This window comes from Zeus faber (assembly GCF_960531495.2).
Source record: "Zeus faber genome assembly, chromosome: 9".
Lineage (NCBI taxonomy): Eukaryota > Metazoa > Chordata > Actinopteri > Zeiformes > Zeidae > Zeus > Zeus faber.
The window spans coordinates 5,325,979-5,343,521 of NC_137197.1; the positions used below are offsets into that span (position 1 = coordinate 5,325,979).

Genomic DNA, 17,543 nt, shown 5'->3' on the forward strand with positions numbered 1-17,543 from the left:
AGAAGTAACAAAGGCATCGGGTTATCTCGAAGATGACTACGCTTGAGATGGGCCCGTCTGTGGTGCGTTCAAGTCCTGTCCTGCACGCCGCATTGCGTACATGACTGGCAGGACCATGTGGCGTTCAGCTTTTTGCTGAAAGATTTTGAGAGATTTGCAGGCGCAGTCTTGGTGGTATAAACCACTCAGACCGTGGTACGTCACACCTCTTTACTCTCCCCCCCCAGCCACAAGCTCAGAATGACCAAAGACGACTTGAAGGCTGCACCTGGTCCCTTCCAGGTCTGCAGGCTGCTGTGGGCAGCCCTCTCATGGTTAAGCCGCATTAAGCAAAATTCAGATGTTATTAGATGCTAGACTCTCTTCACTCTTGTTTACTCACATACAGACTTGTTTGACATTTTGATATGAACAGCTCGTCGCACCGTCTAGTTGTAGTTCAGGATCTCCAGTCTGAGAGGGGGGGGGTGGGGGGGTGATGATTCTCTGGGCTGTATTTAGTAAATCCGTCACCTGACATTACATCGACTCCTTTGATTCAAATTCATTAGAAGAAATATCACTTAATGCAGCTTTAAAGTTGAGGTTACTGATTAAAAAATAAAAAAAGAATAACAAGACACTTTGCATATTTTATAAATGACCCCCAGAGGATTAACCGAGTGTTCATGAAAGTCTCGAATCCTCGAGGTGTTCGTTTATAATAAACCATTTTCTTGCTGATAACATTTTTGAAGTCACTGACAGACTCGAGACAAAATGAATGCGGCTTTCCCTCCAAGGGCGGAAAACGGACAAAGGCTGTGAGGGGCAGAGGAGCTTCTCCGAGAAGCAGATTGGATTTCATTTTAAGTCACCCCCCACCCCCCACTGGACGGACTCCAAGGAACACAACCGGGTGGAGTTGAGGGTATACGCTAGTTATTGAACCATTTAAATAATATATACACACCAAATACTATCTGTGTTCGGACACTACACAACAAATGACACGGTGTGAAAAACAATCTGCAGCTGTGGGGGGAAAAACAAAAACAAAAAAAAACTAGTTTGCTGTTTTTAGGGCAGTAACATGTTTCATACCAAGCATATTTCAACCATGAGGATACACACTCACAACGTTGCAAAACATCTCAGTTTACTCCGCAGAGCAGGCGCCGACATCTAACCTGATCAGCGTAATCACGTTAGCTGCTTCTTCTTCCTCCTCCTTGAAGAGATTTAATTTTGCTAAACATACTACTCCAAAGCATTCTTAAAACGCTGACATTTGCCTGGAGACTGCTCTTCACGCTAAACCGGCCGTTCAACGCCAAGTGGCCAATGGGAGCCGGGCTTTCCATCACCGCAGCTTTTTGTCACCAACGTATTTTGATTACAAACAGAGGAGCGCTCTGGGAGAGTCGGTGCTCTGCAGTCAGGACAGCATGCAAAATATGATGCAAATGATAAGGAGGCACAGTGCAGCGGTGGATACTGGGCAGAGCTTCACCAGCAATGCAACTATAACGCTTTATGGGAACACACTGAGAAATGAGTCAGAGCAATAGTACGACTCTGGGTCATACTATTGCAGTGGTTCATTAATTGCTTTGTTTGAAAAAAATAAAATGAAATTAAACCATCACTGAAAAACAATACGCAAAGCGAGAAATCAATGTGACGGTGTCACATTACGATGGGAACTGTTTTAGGCGCTTGCATCCCTAGATTTCACCAATTCTGATTCTTCGTTCACCCTTGGATTTGCCAATTGTGGACCTTGCAGCCCGAGTCTTTTAATGTTGATACCGTGTGCATGTCCTCGTTCTTCTGATTCTTAAACCAGTTACCAACGTGACATGCCTGAGCTGCATTGATTTCCTGTTCCATGTTTTATTTTCAGCCTCATATCATTGATCAGTTGGTTAAACAAAGCAGTGAATAAATCATCGCCTGAAAATAATAAATACAAAGTGATCTCACTTTTATTGGAACTGGAAATGTCAGTATTTCTATATGTGCTCGGTAGCAGCACAAGCACACGAGAATTGAAACTGTTGCAGTGGCTTGTCGATTATGGTGAATTACGCAATTTCCAACCACTTCTAGACAGCCACATCCAAAAGCTTTGTGAAATACATTGCTCACAATCTAAACTAAAGAGTTGGTAAACAAGCCGGGACATTAACGAGTGGAGCGCCGGACCGAGGCCCCGGGTTCAAACAGAACGACACTTCACTAGGACTTTGGAGTCACGCTCTCCGCCATCTCCGCGGATTGTGCCGGTGGAAACGTTCTCAGTATCACATTATTCTTTCATAGCTCACCTTTGTGGAGCTCCCTGTAACTCACCCCGCTGCTCTCAGATCACCGAGCCAGATAAGGAGCTCTTTGCCAGCAGCTGACCACGGACGCCTCTCCTTGCACCGGAGCAGACCGTGTGGGCGGGAACAGTCATACTTATTCATTTTAAATAATATCTGCCAAAAATTAAATAAAAAAAATTTTTAGAAAAGGAGACGAGATGATGACCCTTATTCACAGAGGGGTCACGTCCGCCCACACATCCTTGTGGTTTTAACATGGACTTTTAGACAGAAAGGTTGACGACAGAAGTAACTGTGTTTGAAGGGCGCCTAGGTGCACTTGCCAGAAGTGCAGCTTGAAAAGGTTTTAAATTTATTGTGGAATTTGATCTGGTGGAAAAGCCGCAATTGAATCACATTTACCGTAACAACAAAATGCGCATTTAAACACAAAATCCTTTTTTTTTTTTTTTTTAATACTTTGCGGTTATTGATTTCACCTTATTTGCATCGGTCAACTCATTATAGCCCTTTTGTTGACCTTTCAATGAGGCGAGATACCTACCCATCGAGTCATATCTCCCCCAGGGTTATGAAGAAACTGAGTTAATTCGACTCTGTTGACCAAACTACACCACGTGTCATTATTACCGTTGAGCAGTTCTGCTCCAAGCGTGCAGTACCATTTACATGCCAGCCCCACCATCAAGCACCGTGGCATGGTTTATTTAAACACACGTGAATGAGATCTGCTTATTTTGGGGCTGCACCAACAGCGGGTATCACATGTCAGTCAGATACCAGGCTAAAAAAGGGTACAATACCTGAAAATATACCACACACTCCAAGAACAACACATGGACTCCAAGAACGATAAAAGAAATGAGATATTAAAACAAAAGGGACTTTGTTTTTACAGATTTTACTTTTTTTTTTTTTTTTTTTTTTAAACACATGGAAGCATGGCGCAAAATAGATCACAGGTCAGTCCTTATGTTTAAATGATCTCCAACTATACAATATAGGTATAGCATCGAATATATGGCACAGTATTTACACATATATACACTGTCTAGTAAGCGTAATGGATTGGAACATGATACTTAAAGTTTGGTATCTGCAGATAAAAAGTGACATTGGTGCGTCCGTTGCTGCGTCGCACTGCAAGGTCATCGTGAGGAGAACAGGATGCAATCTACACACAGATCTGCAAGACGTCCAGCGTGTGCTTGAAGCCACACACAGCGGACTGTGGCCCTCAAAGACAATTCAGATCAAGTTGCAAACTCTGTTGACTGCTAAATTTAGCTGGGATGGATCTGGAGCGTGCACGCGTCTGGCTAGCAGGCTGAGTGATGGAGGGGAAAGGCTGTATTCCCATTAAGTATGAACAGATTCAAGCAAATCTTATAAAAGAGCAGATTCAACGGACAGAGCGCAGAACTATTGGCGTCGATTGGCCTTCACTTATCAAGATGAGTCAAGTTAGTCCACGACCACAATGTGTGCGCGCGCAGAGAGAGAGAGAGAGAGAGAGAAGCTCTGCTCTGAAAGTGGCGTCACACCCGTTTTGCAGGACACAATGTAAAGTGCACTTCCTGTGCCATGGCCTCGCTCTAACTGTTTGGTAACAACTAATGAGTGTCCACGCGTTCGACCTCGGCTGAAGCCATTTAACACCAAGATTTTTAACCTTAGTCAGCCTGGGCGCCTGTTACAGCGTTCACTACTCTAACAAGAAACAGCAGAGTAAAGATAAATTAAATACTTATCAATTAAGTAAATTATATCTAATGAATAAATAAGTGGTGTATCACATGTAAGAAGATAATGAGACATGACAGCATACATTAGTTTCTCCATATATATAAGCAACTTTATATGAATATTAGGTGTTTTTATAATCAGGCTATTTGACCTTTGGTTCACATCAATGTTGGTCACATGCTGTAGAAAGTTTATGTGAATGGTATTTCCAAATTGGAAACTTACAGCTATCATCTCTCCCATATGATATAAATGCTTGTGAATGTATTTATCAGCTGCATGTGCTGCATTCATGTCACATGGGAATTATGGAACAGCCGACTTGCTTGTACTATTTAGTATACCAACGGTGCTTCTTCACCGCATGGAACCAAGCTGGCCTCAACTCGACTCTTTTTTGGGACCAGGTACGTCGTTTTCCACTGCAGACAGTACCCGTTGTGACGTCATCTTCAACGCGACACACACAGGAACAATGGAGGCTGTCTTGATTCTCGATGTGCGGCTGGATAAGCTGTTCTGGTCTTCTTGGCATGCTTTCTTTGAAGACCCCAAGGAGAGTAACTAGCGTATTTTAACCTTTCAAACAAAGTGGGTTTTTTTTTGCTTTGTTTTTGTTTTTTTGTTTTTAATCGTAGCTGTATTTATTTTCCTAATTGAATGAAAAGCAACCGTGTGGGGAGACGTTCTCAGTCGTTTGTATCGTGCAATGATGCCACAGAAGCAGTGACGATTCTCTCTGATCAATCACTAGTCTGCAGTTATTTCACATGATATTTCAGTATTGCCTCAGGTCGCTTGGAACCTGGACGGAGGCGGTACCAAAATAACTACCAGGTTGCAGGTTCTATCCACATCTTTTGCCCGATGGAAAACCAAGAAGGCGAGTAGAGTCAAGTCGAGTTGAGCTGGTTCCATGCGGCGGAAAAGCGCCACAAGTTAGAATGTGTTAAGTATGTCCCAAACCACAGTATAGTATGTGAAAATGACCAGGACATCATTCTACAGACAGTGAAATATCCTAGTATGCAAACACTGCAACATACACTGCTGGAAAGCACAATTACAGCCCTACCTATCAGTCAATTAGCTGCAAACTATTAAATAAATCTGCAACTATTTTGATAATCAATCCATCGTTTTGTAGGGCTGCCCCCCTGAGAGTCGACGAGGCAGAACCCCGTCAGTCCACTGAGATTCTTTAGGTCAGGCAGTGTTTTTTGTCCACCCCCCGCCAGTCAGTGTCCATTACAATAACAGGATAAAACAGAAATAAGATTTCAAAATGCACAGGGGTAAAATTTCAATGAGGTATTATAAATAAGGGGAATTATAAATATATTTTATATGTGTGAATCGTCCTTGTTCGGTCAAGGTTCTCAGTGCGCCTTGCTCGCCGTTCCTCGTTACTCCAAATAAAACCACTAAAAACAGCAGGGAACGGGGCACGGAGGAACGGGACACGACTCGTAGAGATTATTTTCTGAGTATAACGCATGGAGACGCGGGGAGTCACGGAGAAAGTGTCCCCGTTACGCACGGTTTCGTTCCAGAAGGAGACGTAAAATAAAGAGTAAAAAGAAACACTGTTCTGGCGCCCAGTCGCTGGCGCGTGCATCTTCGGTAGCGTCGGCGAGGGGAGACAGGTGCGCAAAATGAGGCCCGATCGCTCCCTCACCGCGCCGCGCCCCCCGGCCACCGCCTGTCAGGCCTATGTGAAGAGCCGGCCCTGCCACCAGCCTCCACCTTCTTAAACGGGAAATTTTCTGGTTTATTTAATCCTGTTTTGGGTTTTCTGGTTTATTTAATCCTGTTTTGAGTTGCGGACAAAACGAGACATTTGAGGACGTCGCAGTGGGCTTTGGAAACAGCGATAGACATTATCAGCATTTTCTGGACAAAAGACATAAAAACAAAACAATCAATTGATCGAAAAAAAACAAAAATCAACAGATTAATGGAAAATGAAAACAATCGTTAGTTGCAGCTCTACGCACGATGCACTGTGAGGACAGGACGCCTGTAAGAGTTTGTGTTGGCACTGAGATGGAGAGGTTTACCAGTTACATAATTATGATTATTATTATTAATCCTAATTGTTCTTAATCATCAGATTTCTATGGGTAGGAACTTATTGCATTCCTCTTAAATACATCAAACAGCAGAAGTGATGAGCAAGGTCAATGATCTGTCAGTTATTTAAATGACTACTAAACATGGAATGAAATAAGGGATGTGCATCATATCTAGTCCAGATACACTTGTTTGTAGTAATTAATGGTTAGCCTAGGTATTTATAGCTCACTTCTTTGCATGTTATTTGTTTGGCCCTGAATAAAGAACTATTTTGCGATGCCTGCAGGCGGTTACAGCCTTGGAGTGGGAGTAAGTCTGTTAGTATGATGACATTTACGACTAGAAAGTCAACGCTCAACTCGCTATTTCCAAGTGGGACGCTCGTATTTCCCACCTCCCCCGTGTGACTCGAACGCAGCATTAGTTAGCCGCTTTAGCCCGAACCGGAGCAGCTCCAGAGGAGCGGCAGCTAGCGGCGCCCTGCCCGGTCCGGGAGGCGGCAAACACGTCCATAAGCACCGACCCAACCCGCTCAAACGTTCAAACACGAGACTCCTTTGGGGCCACGCCGCCCCTGGGCGCGGGCGTGCGACCCCCGAATGCCCCCTGCCCGTGACGGGAGGCTGCGCTGCGCCAGCTCGGTGTGGCTAGCCTAGCATGCTATGGCTAGCCCGCCGCCAGGCTGACTGGTGAAACACACCAAGCACGAACATGGCTGAAACACAGAAACGGCTCTTTAATTACCCCGCCTCGGTGGTCACACGGCTTAGGATCGGTGCGTCGTCCGCTCCGCTTCCATCCGAGCGAGGCCGAGGTGGGGGGCTGACGGCCGGCCGACGTTTCCCCGGGAGCACCCGCCGCCGCCGCCGCTGGCTCGATGTGCCGCACCGCTGCGCCACACGCTCCGCCGGGTGAGACCGGGAGACCCGGTAGAAGGGACCGAGCTGCCGCGGCTCGGAGCAGGCGGTGGAAGAGGGGTGGCGGGCGGGCTGGTCGGCCGGTCGGTGGGTGGGTGGAGGGAGGGAGGGTTGGATGGATGGATGGATGGATGGATGGATACACGACCCCCCTCCTCTCCGTCCTCCTCTCTCTGGGCTGAAGTTCGGGCCGGGGGAGACGGAGGACTCTTTCCCCCCAGACGGTGGAGCTGAGACTGGGGCAGGACGCTGCGGCTCGGAGCCCCTGGAGCGGCGGGCTGACCTGGGATCAGAGCTGCTGCTGCCGCCGCCGCTGCTGCTCTGACACTGTGGAAGTTGCTGTTATGACGCTGTCTTATCACTGACATCCTGGATCCACGACGCGCTGCTGCATAAACCTTCATTATATTAGAGAAAATTGAAATTTTAACTTGGAATTGTTGAGGGAGGTATAGGTTATCAATCAAACCAATCATTAATATATATATGTCTATATATATATGTATATATATATATATATATATATAAATAGATACACATATGTGTGTGTGTGTGTGTGTGTGTGTGTGTGTGTGTGCATATATACTGTATATGTTATATACGTTGTAGATAATATTACATCTAAGCCTAATTATAATATTGTATATATAGGGGTATGGGGGACCTTGTGCAATATACGTATGTATGATTGTATTATATATTATAACTCAAATAATGTTCTAAAAGAGGGATATTAAAAAAATATATGGAACACATGTAAAACATATCGAAAAAACATCTACCATTAAAATATTTTCAAATAAACGAAAATATCTCCTTTGTGTATCTTGTTGCAACCCCTTCCCCTCCTCAAACACGACAGTTTTCAACCAGCGTGTGTGCGTGTGTGCATGTGCGTGTGTGCGTGTGCGTGTGGAGACCCTGTAAAACAACAAACTACAAAATAAAAGTTGATTTAATTTGCACCGTCGACCCTGTCCCTGGTTTCTCAGAGGAGGGCGCCCTCTAGCGGCGCGGGTAACAAGTAGGGACGCTGCCCTCAGGTGAACTGTCTCAAGTGAGAACCTTTGCAAAAGGAGGCGCTACGTCAGGATGGAGATGATTATTATTATTATTTATTTTTTTTCGTCTCGGCAGAGCAGATATAAACAGAGCGGCCAACAACCGGAGTGTTCAAAAGCTGTTAAAATACAATGTTCACCTCACTGTTAATAGAGCCATCACTCTTCTGAGTAGACTCTGATCATCGCCTTCCTCTGATTCCCATTGTCTGCACTAAGTCAAATCCCCGTCCTGTCAAATAAATCTGATCCTAATTCGTATTTTGATGCTCTATACACTTCCCTCTTTCGGATAAAGTCATTTTATCAAACCATTTTACCGACAGCGGGGGATAATCCATCATGAGTTGCCAACGCACCCAAAGAGCACCGCTTGGATTTTGTGTCATTTCAATTGCTCGATTTGGTTTAATTGTGCAATCAGACATGTTTAGAGGGATTCCGCCGAAATGAGTGGGTCGTGGCCCCGGAAACCGCTGGGCCCACGGGCCGCCAGACTGTGCAAGGATCCCGGGGCCGGGCCACGGCACGCCCTCCCTCACCGATCAAACATTTGGATTTCAAGCTTAAGGTGTGAATGTTGCTGATGGAGACACTGGTTTTCAGATTCTAATGTAAATTTTGTCCTCGTTTCATTCATTCAAGTATCTGAACTAGACTGGACAATCCCTGTAACTCGACTTATCAACACCGCCGCTAAATTTTCTAAATTATTTATATTTTTTTTCAATTTTGATTTTGATTCAGCATTTGCATTTTTGTTTTGTTTCAAATGAACTCATTCATTAAGTGCACATTCTTTGTATCAAAATGGTATCTCACTGACTCATAATGCCGAGCAATAATTTGTTTGTATGTCTCTGTGTTTGTCTTATTTTGGAGCGAGTGCTACTGTGAGTGTACAATATATGTGAAAATCGAGACAAAAATTTGAACATACCAATCAACACAAACTAATAGAACCCATTGATCCGATGTGGGCGCAGTTTGATCTCCTCGCTGATGTAACAACGGCAAAGTTTCCCACCCAGAGTTTCAGCATAGCCGCAGTCTTTCTGCTGTTGTTCCAGCCCGAGCCTCATCCAGACGCCCCATTAAAAGAATTCTGGGGGGCGTCGCTGCCAAAGACACCCCCCCCCCCCCCCCCCCGCCCCCCCCAAATCCACACACACACACACACACACACACACACACACACACACACACACACATTCACCCAAACGCAGAGTGGTCTCCCTGCCAATAGTGCCGGCTTCCCTGGCCCCGGTGGAATGCGATGCGCGTACTAGGCATGCCATTCCAGAGTTTGAGAGGAGATATTTATTTTCTCCTCCTATTATGCTCCCCGCCGGTGTGTGCCAGGCGGAGGAAGGGGCTCAATTAGCGACCAAACCCCCGGACTGGGGGGAGCAAAGACAATGAAACACTGGTGGAAGGTCAAGAGAGCAGAGGAAAAAACAGAATGGCACAAAGGGAGAGAGGGAGAGAGGGAGAGAGGGAGAGGATGAGAGCATGAAAACTATGTTGTCATGGAAACTGGCATGGATCTGAGGAGCCAAACAAGAATGTAAATTGGTTTACCCTTAAGGGAGCGAGACTGAAGGGACCGAAAGGGAGGAATCAACAGGGAAATCCACCCAGGGAAGGGACTTCTGTGAGAAATACATAGAAATGAAGGTTAATGACAATCAGCTGATGATGACGATGATGATGATGACGATGATGATGGATATAATACACGTTGGAGCTCAGAGTCCTCGCTGTCAGCGTCTGGAGGCTCCGAGATGGAGCTCACTGCAAAACACGAGAAAGAGGAGTACAGTTAGACTGGGGTGGATTAGGTTTAATGGATTGTGAGGCTCAGGGGTGGATGAAGGGAGGGGAAATACTAATGTTTCATAATCATCCGCCGGTGAATTAGTGAATTAGTGAATTAGTGATTGAGTACTGTATACGGACATCTCTATAGTAACCGGGCTCCTCGGCGGGTGAAGTAGAGCCCGAGCCTCACTTAAACTACGCTTCGCGCTTTTAATTCACCCTGACGTCCCGTCACAGCAAGAAGTTCAACGGAGGGGAGAGAGATGCAACTTGGAATTAGAAAGATGCAAATATTCTTTAAGAGGCTCGACCTCCAAGTTTTTACAAAAGCCACTAAATTTCTTATGTTTACACTCTTGCCCATAACTCTCTGGACCCCTCAGTCTTAACGTACTGTATGTTGAATGTTGTATGTATGAAGTAAGCACCTTAACAGTCTTTTATACTTTGGCATCCTCCCTATTTGATATTGTCTTATTATTTGAATGTATGAACTTGTTTTTCCCCCATTAAGTATTGTAAGGGGTCCAGCCTCTTACTGTTATTGTTAGGGAAATTTTTCTTGGAATTTTGAAGCCTAAAACTATGTGGAACACCGTCGGCATAACACACAAACGCGATTCTTTGAACTTTCGGTTTACGTGTAGATATTTATGTACTTTCTTACCTGGTAGATGCCAGTAGATCTGTTCGATTGATATTTTAAATCCGTGATCCACATTAATTTGTTGGATTCATGGAAAAAATAATTGCAATGTCGTCAGCGCATCCCTGGAAAACACTTTAATGTTCGACTCAGTGATACGTTCAAAATCCAAGGTGGCATCGGAAAAATAGAAGATGTGCAATGGTAACTACTCACATAAATATCACAATGTTTTATCGTGTTTCATGGAAACAGAACTTACTGAAAATGTAATCGAACTAAAAAACTGAACTCAACTTTACAAAAGAAATACGTAAATTACACTCTATCGTAAATCTACGTAAATACGTCTTAATTGACGTATACAACACACACCATCTACCGTCACAGAAACTCCGGCTGTACTTCAATGAGAAAAGGTAAGTTATAACAATGACAAGATATAGTTTAAAATAAAAAATAAAAAGCTTTATTTGGTAATAAACATTGTCCTGTAACTACACTGAACAAACTATAATTAAAAGGCAGAAAGTGTTTGTGATCTTGACTAAATATTCCATAATAATTCTAATTGCAAATGAATGTTAAAAATACATTGACAAGTAATCTATTAAACTGAATTTTACAATCGTACATTACTAACATAAAAAGTACAATAAAGTAAAAAAATGTATTTATATATATAAATGAATTTTTTTTTTGTTATTATCTGAAAAGTAATTACAGAAGTTATTTTTGTTATTCTTACAGGTGACGAAAAATAACCGAAAAACTATGACAATAAAGAAGCCGTTGTCCAAAAATCCAGTCTTCATGGTCCGTCACAAAATTTTAAGTTAATTTTAAGTACAGAAGAAAGATCTGATGGAAAAACATATTAATGGAAAGACTTTCAATGTAAATGTTGATTCCCCATATGTCTCGGCATTGAGAGGCTCATTTCACCAGGATGATTTATCATTTGGAGACTCCAGAAATAAACAGAAATGTGCCTCTGTGAGTTTAACAGCAGTTCTTAAAAACAAGATCCCGATTTTTTGCACATGGATACAAAATGACCCTGATGATGTTTTGATTAAAGGAAATAATCTTTATCAGGATATGAAAAAGTCTGGTGGAATAAATGATATGATGATATGAATAATGATATGATGTTCCAGGAAGAGATTATATTGCATTAACAGAATTGCCAACAAGACAAATCATGCTTAATACAACATTGCAAGTAACGTATGCAGATCCGTTTACTGGCTGCATTGGTTTAGATCAATATGACTCTGTGTTGTGTAATATCGCCATGCCAATTGATAGAGTACTTATGAAATCACTGTCAAATAATGCTGATGCATGTTTATTTACTATCTCTGGTAATACATGTGCAATTATCAGAAAGGGGTCATGGTGTACATGGTGTTGTTGTATTGTATCCCACAAACTAGTGATTATTTGACATTATTTCACTTGTGATCTTCATAAATACTCTGATATTTGTTTATTTATTTTGTCCAGCTGTTTTGGACAAATGTTACATGAAACAATTATCTGACTTGTTTTGTCATTTGTTGACCTAATTTACTAATTCATATTTTTTGTACTTACAAACAATATCAAAAATATAAACTCAGCAATTTGGAACAATTATTAAAAACGGACCTTTCTCATAAAAATCATAAATTAAAATGAATGTTTGACGTCTTGTTCAACTGGAACTGTCTCGTACGTAATGCCATAAACGCTAGATTCATGAAATGACATGGACGTAACTAAATTATGTTTACATGTCCAGGTCAGTCTGAAGGTCAGTTACAAAATTAAAAAATGTTTTCCATCTACACAACGTAACTCCACGATGTTTGATGTTTAAACATTAAGTAAATTGTGATGCATTGCACAAAATGATCAAGAAAACTGTAATACTTACCTAAAACAAATACGCTGAACCCCCTTGTATTGCTGCCTGCAGCGATATTTATTATTATTATTATTATTATTATTATTATTATTATTATTATTAATACATTATCTTCTATTTGTGTTGTGTTTTGGTTTTTATTCTTTCTAATATTAGACAATATATATACTGTATAACTTTGGGTCAAACATTGGGGGGTTGAGGTCTCTACACTTTTAGGGGGGGTCTGGGTGCATTCAATGGTCAGATTTTGGGTTTTAAAATTTTTCGTCTTACTTGGAAATTGCTATTAAAATTATTGTTTATTTTTCTGAATTTTAATGTTAAAAGGCCTAAACGCTCGGACCGCTCCACATCCCAACGAGCAGAAGCGTTGAATCGTTCACTTCAAAATAAAATCCCCAAATTTGTAAGACATCGTTGTGCTGCTGAGTTTGAAAACGTTTTTTTTCTTGCTGATGAGAGTTTAATCAAGAAAAATAGCGACATCATCATGTTTGATCACAGTAAATTATTTTTCATTCATGAGTTGATTATGTGGGGATTATTTGATAATGTCCCAGAATTTTCGCCCTTGGTAGGGAATGTAACAGGGCAGAATAAAGCATTTAAAAGTATAATAATATACAGTATGCAAGGACATACACATAAAAGAAGTGGCCACAAAGAACTTCATTTAAATCATGAGGATCCAAGGCCAAACAGTGCTTTGTCTTCATTACATTCCAAAAAGGAAAGGTTTCCATCCCTCCCTCCAGCGGTGACACGGTGCCACAGGTTTGGCTCCTCCAGCCCCACTGCTGGAATCCTGTGGTTACATTCAATTTCAGACTTGACTAGAGATAATATGTATGTTGCCAAGCAACTAATATGGTTTCCGTGGTGACAACAATACCCCTGACATCAGGTGTAGTGGAGTCAGCTCCATTCATCTCCACTGTGTGTGTGCGTGCGTGCGTGCGTGCGTGCGTGCGTGCGTGTGTGTGTGTGTGTGTGTGTGTCTGCATCTACTAGTAGTACTAGAAGTAGTACTTTATATATTCAACACTTGACGAGTAGCCTACACTCTAGTTTTACACTGGCATTATTTATAATCATTCTGTTTACATACAGTGTACATACAGAATATATATACAGTACATTTTATACATAGCCCTAAATGCACTATCTATCTATCTATCTATCTATCTATCTATCTATCTATCTGTCTGTCTGTCTGTCTGTCTGTCTGTCTGTCTGTCTGTCTGTCTGTCTGTCTGTCTCTCTGTTTTTTTTCATTGTGTGGCTGCTGCTTTTACAATCGTGTTTGTCATATGAGAGGAGCCTTTAGGAGCCCTGTAGATGTTTCAAACCCATCAGATGAGTTTTCCTCCTCCAGTGACGCTCTGCACCGTGTGTTCCAGTGTCACCCAGCAGAAGGCAGCAGAGTCTTTCTGCTCAATGGGAATAACGCTCCCAGTCCTCTGTTCCACTGAGTTGTCGTCAAAAGGGAATGTACTTTAACTACTACTGCTGCAGCCACTACCACTAGTAAAACTACCAAATACCACTATTATCTGGAGTTTTACTTCTACTGCTGCTGCTAATACAGATAATAACAGGCCTAGTACAAACAACTACCACTCCTATTACTACTACTTCTACTACTGCCATATATACTGTATATTTATATATATAATAATAATTATATATATATATATATATATATATATATATATATAGTGTGTGTATGTGTGTGTGTGAGTGTGTGTGTGTGTGTGTGTGTGTGTGTGTGTGTGTAACAAGGATTATGTATTATTTGCATTGTATATTGTTTACTGTGATATATATATCAAGAATTATGTATTATTTGCATTGTTTATTTATTGCTGATCATCAACCAACATATTATTGTCCTCCTGTCTGTAAACCACACCTACACACTGACCGGACACACCACCCAGACTCGAAAAAAATGAAGTCAAAGGTTTGTTGTGTCAAATGTAATGATTGGTGTTGGGATTTCACATCCAAAATAAATTACTCCTGAAGTTATGCCTTAAAATATTGATAAACATTTAGACATCTTGCGGCCATCGCTCTCTGAGCAGCCCATTTGTTTTGACGCGGCGTTCTCTCATTTGTATCACTCACGCAGCCGGTCCCGACTTCAGTGTTGAACCGATGTTTCCACAGCCTCCACCCGGCACCGCGCGCCGGTGAGTTCCATCCCAGCAGCGCGTGGAGCGTGTTTACGCTGGGAGAGAGGGAAACCAGTGAACTTTTATGATGCCACATGGTGACCCGGAGAGACGGGGCTTGGGCTCCGTCCCTCATTCACCCCGGGAATCACTTTCATCCCTCGTACTTAAAGCGGATTTAATCTTCCTCATTAACTTTCAAACAACGTCATAAACGCTGCTATGCCCGTCCCTGCATGGACGTCTACCGTCCAAAAGTCAGGATAAGAGCTTGGAGGAGAATTAGGAGGTTTTCATCGCTGCTTTGAATCAAATCTATCGTTGTGTGCTCATAGTCTTGATATTATAATGTTTCAACAACGTCAGCTTGAGTTCAAGGAAGCGGTTTCAAGAGCAAATGGAAAAGGCTTTCCAGCGTCTATTCAACCGAAAGCCACTCAGTGGGGCCGTCCCGCACTTACTCTTAAATTAAGCCTGAGCCTAAAAAAAGGTCGCAGAGACTTCAGACGCCGCCGTATTCTTTAGTGAAACACTCCTAAAAGCGACGGAGCGTTTGGCACGGCGTGCCCGAGCCCGCTGAGCGCCTGTGACAGCGACTCCCTTTGAAACAATGAGCGATCTGCAAAATCTGTCTCCAATTAAAGCTCTTTGTCTGCCTCCCTCCCACTCCTCCCCTCACCACCGCACCGCTTTCACTCGCCGGGCTCCATCTTCCTTCCATTACCGCCCTAACCCCCTTCGCGTGCCCCACAATGCACCGGGGCCCGAGCCTGCCGGGCAGATGTGTCTTCGCGCAGCAGGAGCCCCTGAGTTTCTGCGCACGGGAACCCGGAGCGGGGCGGTGGGACCGCCGCCGCGAATGTTCACCACCTTTTTCGTCGAGATGTCCCTGGGCTGTGGGGCCCGTGTGGAGGTGGGAAAGAGACGCCTGGACCTCACCATCCTCCATCCCAGCGGGCGCCCCAGCCCGCTCCCCGCACGCCGCATCGGAACGGGTCCCCAAATCCGCAGTCAGACACCGAGTAGCGAGCACAGGCTGCAGGTCACAGGCTAAAGTCTGTTTAGTGTGTGTGTTTGTGTGTGTGTGTATACTATATGTGTGTGTGTGTGTGTGTGTGTGTGTGTGTGTGTGTGTACTATACGTATGTGTGTGTATACTATATGTGTGTGTGAGTATATTATATACGTGTGTGTGTGTGTGTGTGTATACTATACCTGTGTGTGTATACTATATGTGTTTGTGTGCGTGTGTGTGTGTATACTATATGTGTGTGTGTGTGTGTGTGTATGTGTGTGTGTGTGCATACTTTGTGTGTGAATGTGTTTGTGAGTGTGTGTCTGTGTGTGTGTGTGTGTGTGTGTATGTATGTGTGTGTGTGTGTGTGTATATTATATGTGTGTGTGTGTGTGTGTATGTGTGTGTGTGTGTGTGAATGTGTTTGTGAGTGTGTGTGTGTGTCTATGTGTGTCTATGTGTGTGTGTGTGTGTGTGTGTGTGTGTGTGTGTGTGTGTGTGTGTGTGTGTGTGTGTGTGTGTGTGTGTGTGTGTGTGTGTGTGTGTGTGTGTGTGGCTACATAGCTGCTGCATGCCGGGCCACCGCGCTGCAGCGAGCCCCACTCTGCTTTGAGAGTCAGTGTAATTGATCCCAGCCTGGACATTGGAGTTGCCAGGAGCGATTCATATCGTTTTTATCTTTCAGACAAGACTTCTACTGCTTCCAGATGGAGGAGGCACTTCAGGGTTCAAGTTTGTTTAAAAAAAAAAAAAAAGAGAGCGAACGTAATGCTTTAATGTCTTTACCTTGCAAAAAAAAAAAAGGGGGGGGGGGGGGGGGGCGATCAAAGGCGGAAAAAAAAAAAAAAAAAAAAACCACTATGGAGAAAAGCGATGCAAAGTGTCCTGGCTCGGCTCCACCGGTGAATTCCTCCGTCCATCTAGAAAATGACTTGGTGCGTGTGGAACTACTGTATGTGTGAAGAGAAGCGTCCGTCGCTGGCCTGGTGGTTTGGCGTGTGGCGAGGGGACGCGCCGCGGCCTCCACTCCTGCAAGTTTCCACGGATGTTTGCGAGGAGTTGTCCGCAAGACTATTTTTAGACCCACATCCAATCCTGGTTTTCAGAACACTGTGAAGCACAAACACGGAAACTAGCATTTGCATTAGTTTACGAAATCAAGTGTAGTGTAGAGATTTTCATTGCTGTTGGTTTACGGATAATAATAAATAAAAGGTTTAGAAGGTGTTTTGAAGCCAAGGACAAACATCCTGTTGAGATTCAAAGCAGCTTCCGGTTAAACAAATCAGGTTCCTCTTTGTCGATGGTTTATAAATACGACAAGTGCCATTGACATTCCATACATAATATAATTTCTATTTACATATTTATATTTATGAATGTTAGACTTATTGATTAATGTAATATTTTAGATTTGCCATTGAATGTCTATGAGGGACATATGTGGTCGTGGTACAAGAGCAAATGCCATTACTGTACTTTTGGAGCGCCGAGCCCGACGTTTACGGTATATATAAATAAATCTTCTGAATTGAAAAACAGCTCAAAGTGTCAAAGTGTCAAAGTCAAATCATCACATTAGTGCACGTTGCCGCTCCTCTTATCCGTCAGCTGCTGCGACACTCTGCTGCAAACAAAGAGGCCTGTGAGGGGCCACCTGCTGGTCCCAGCTACTGTACACTAAACAGCTGAACTGGGAGCTGTACTGGGAGCCGTACCGGGCGCCATAACAGGAGCTGTACATTGTGAGCCGAGCCGGGTGCTGACTGGGAGCCGTACCGAGATTTGAACCGGGAGCCGTACCGGGATTCGGATTTTGAAGCCTTTAAACTATAAACACCACGTGGCTGAAGTTTCATC

General features: G+C 43.3%; 1 protein-coding gene across 1 annotated transcript in view; it reads right to left on the reverse strand.

Moving 5' to 3' along the window:
• bcl9l (bcl9 like) overlaps positions 1-7,236 on the reverse strand; it is a 32,066-nt gene extending 24,830 nt beyond the window's left edge. Inside the window, exon 1 of the mRNA XM_080006464.1 lies at positions 6,876-7,236. The gene's annotated coding sequence lies outside the window, so the exon portion shown is untranslated. The remainder of the gene's footprint in view (positions 1-6,875) is intronic.
• Between the last annotated feature and the right edge of the window lie 10,307 nt (positions 7,237-17,543).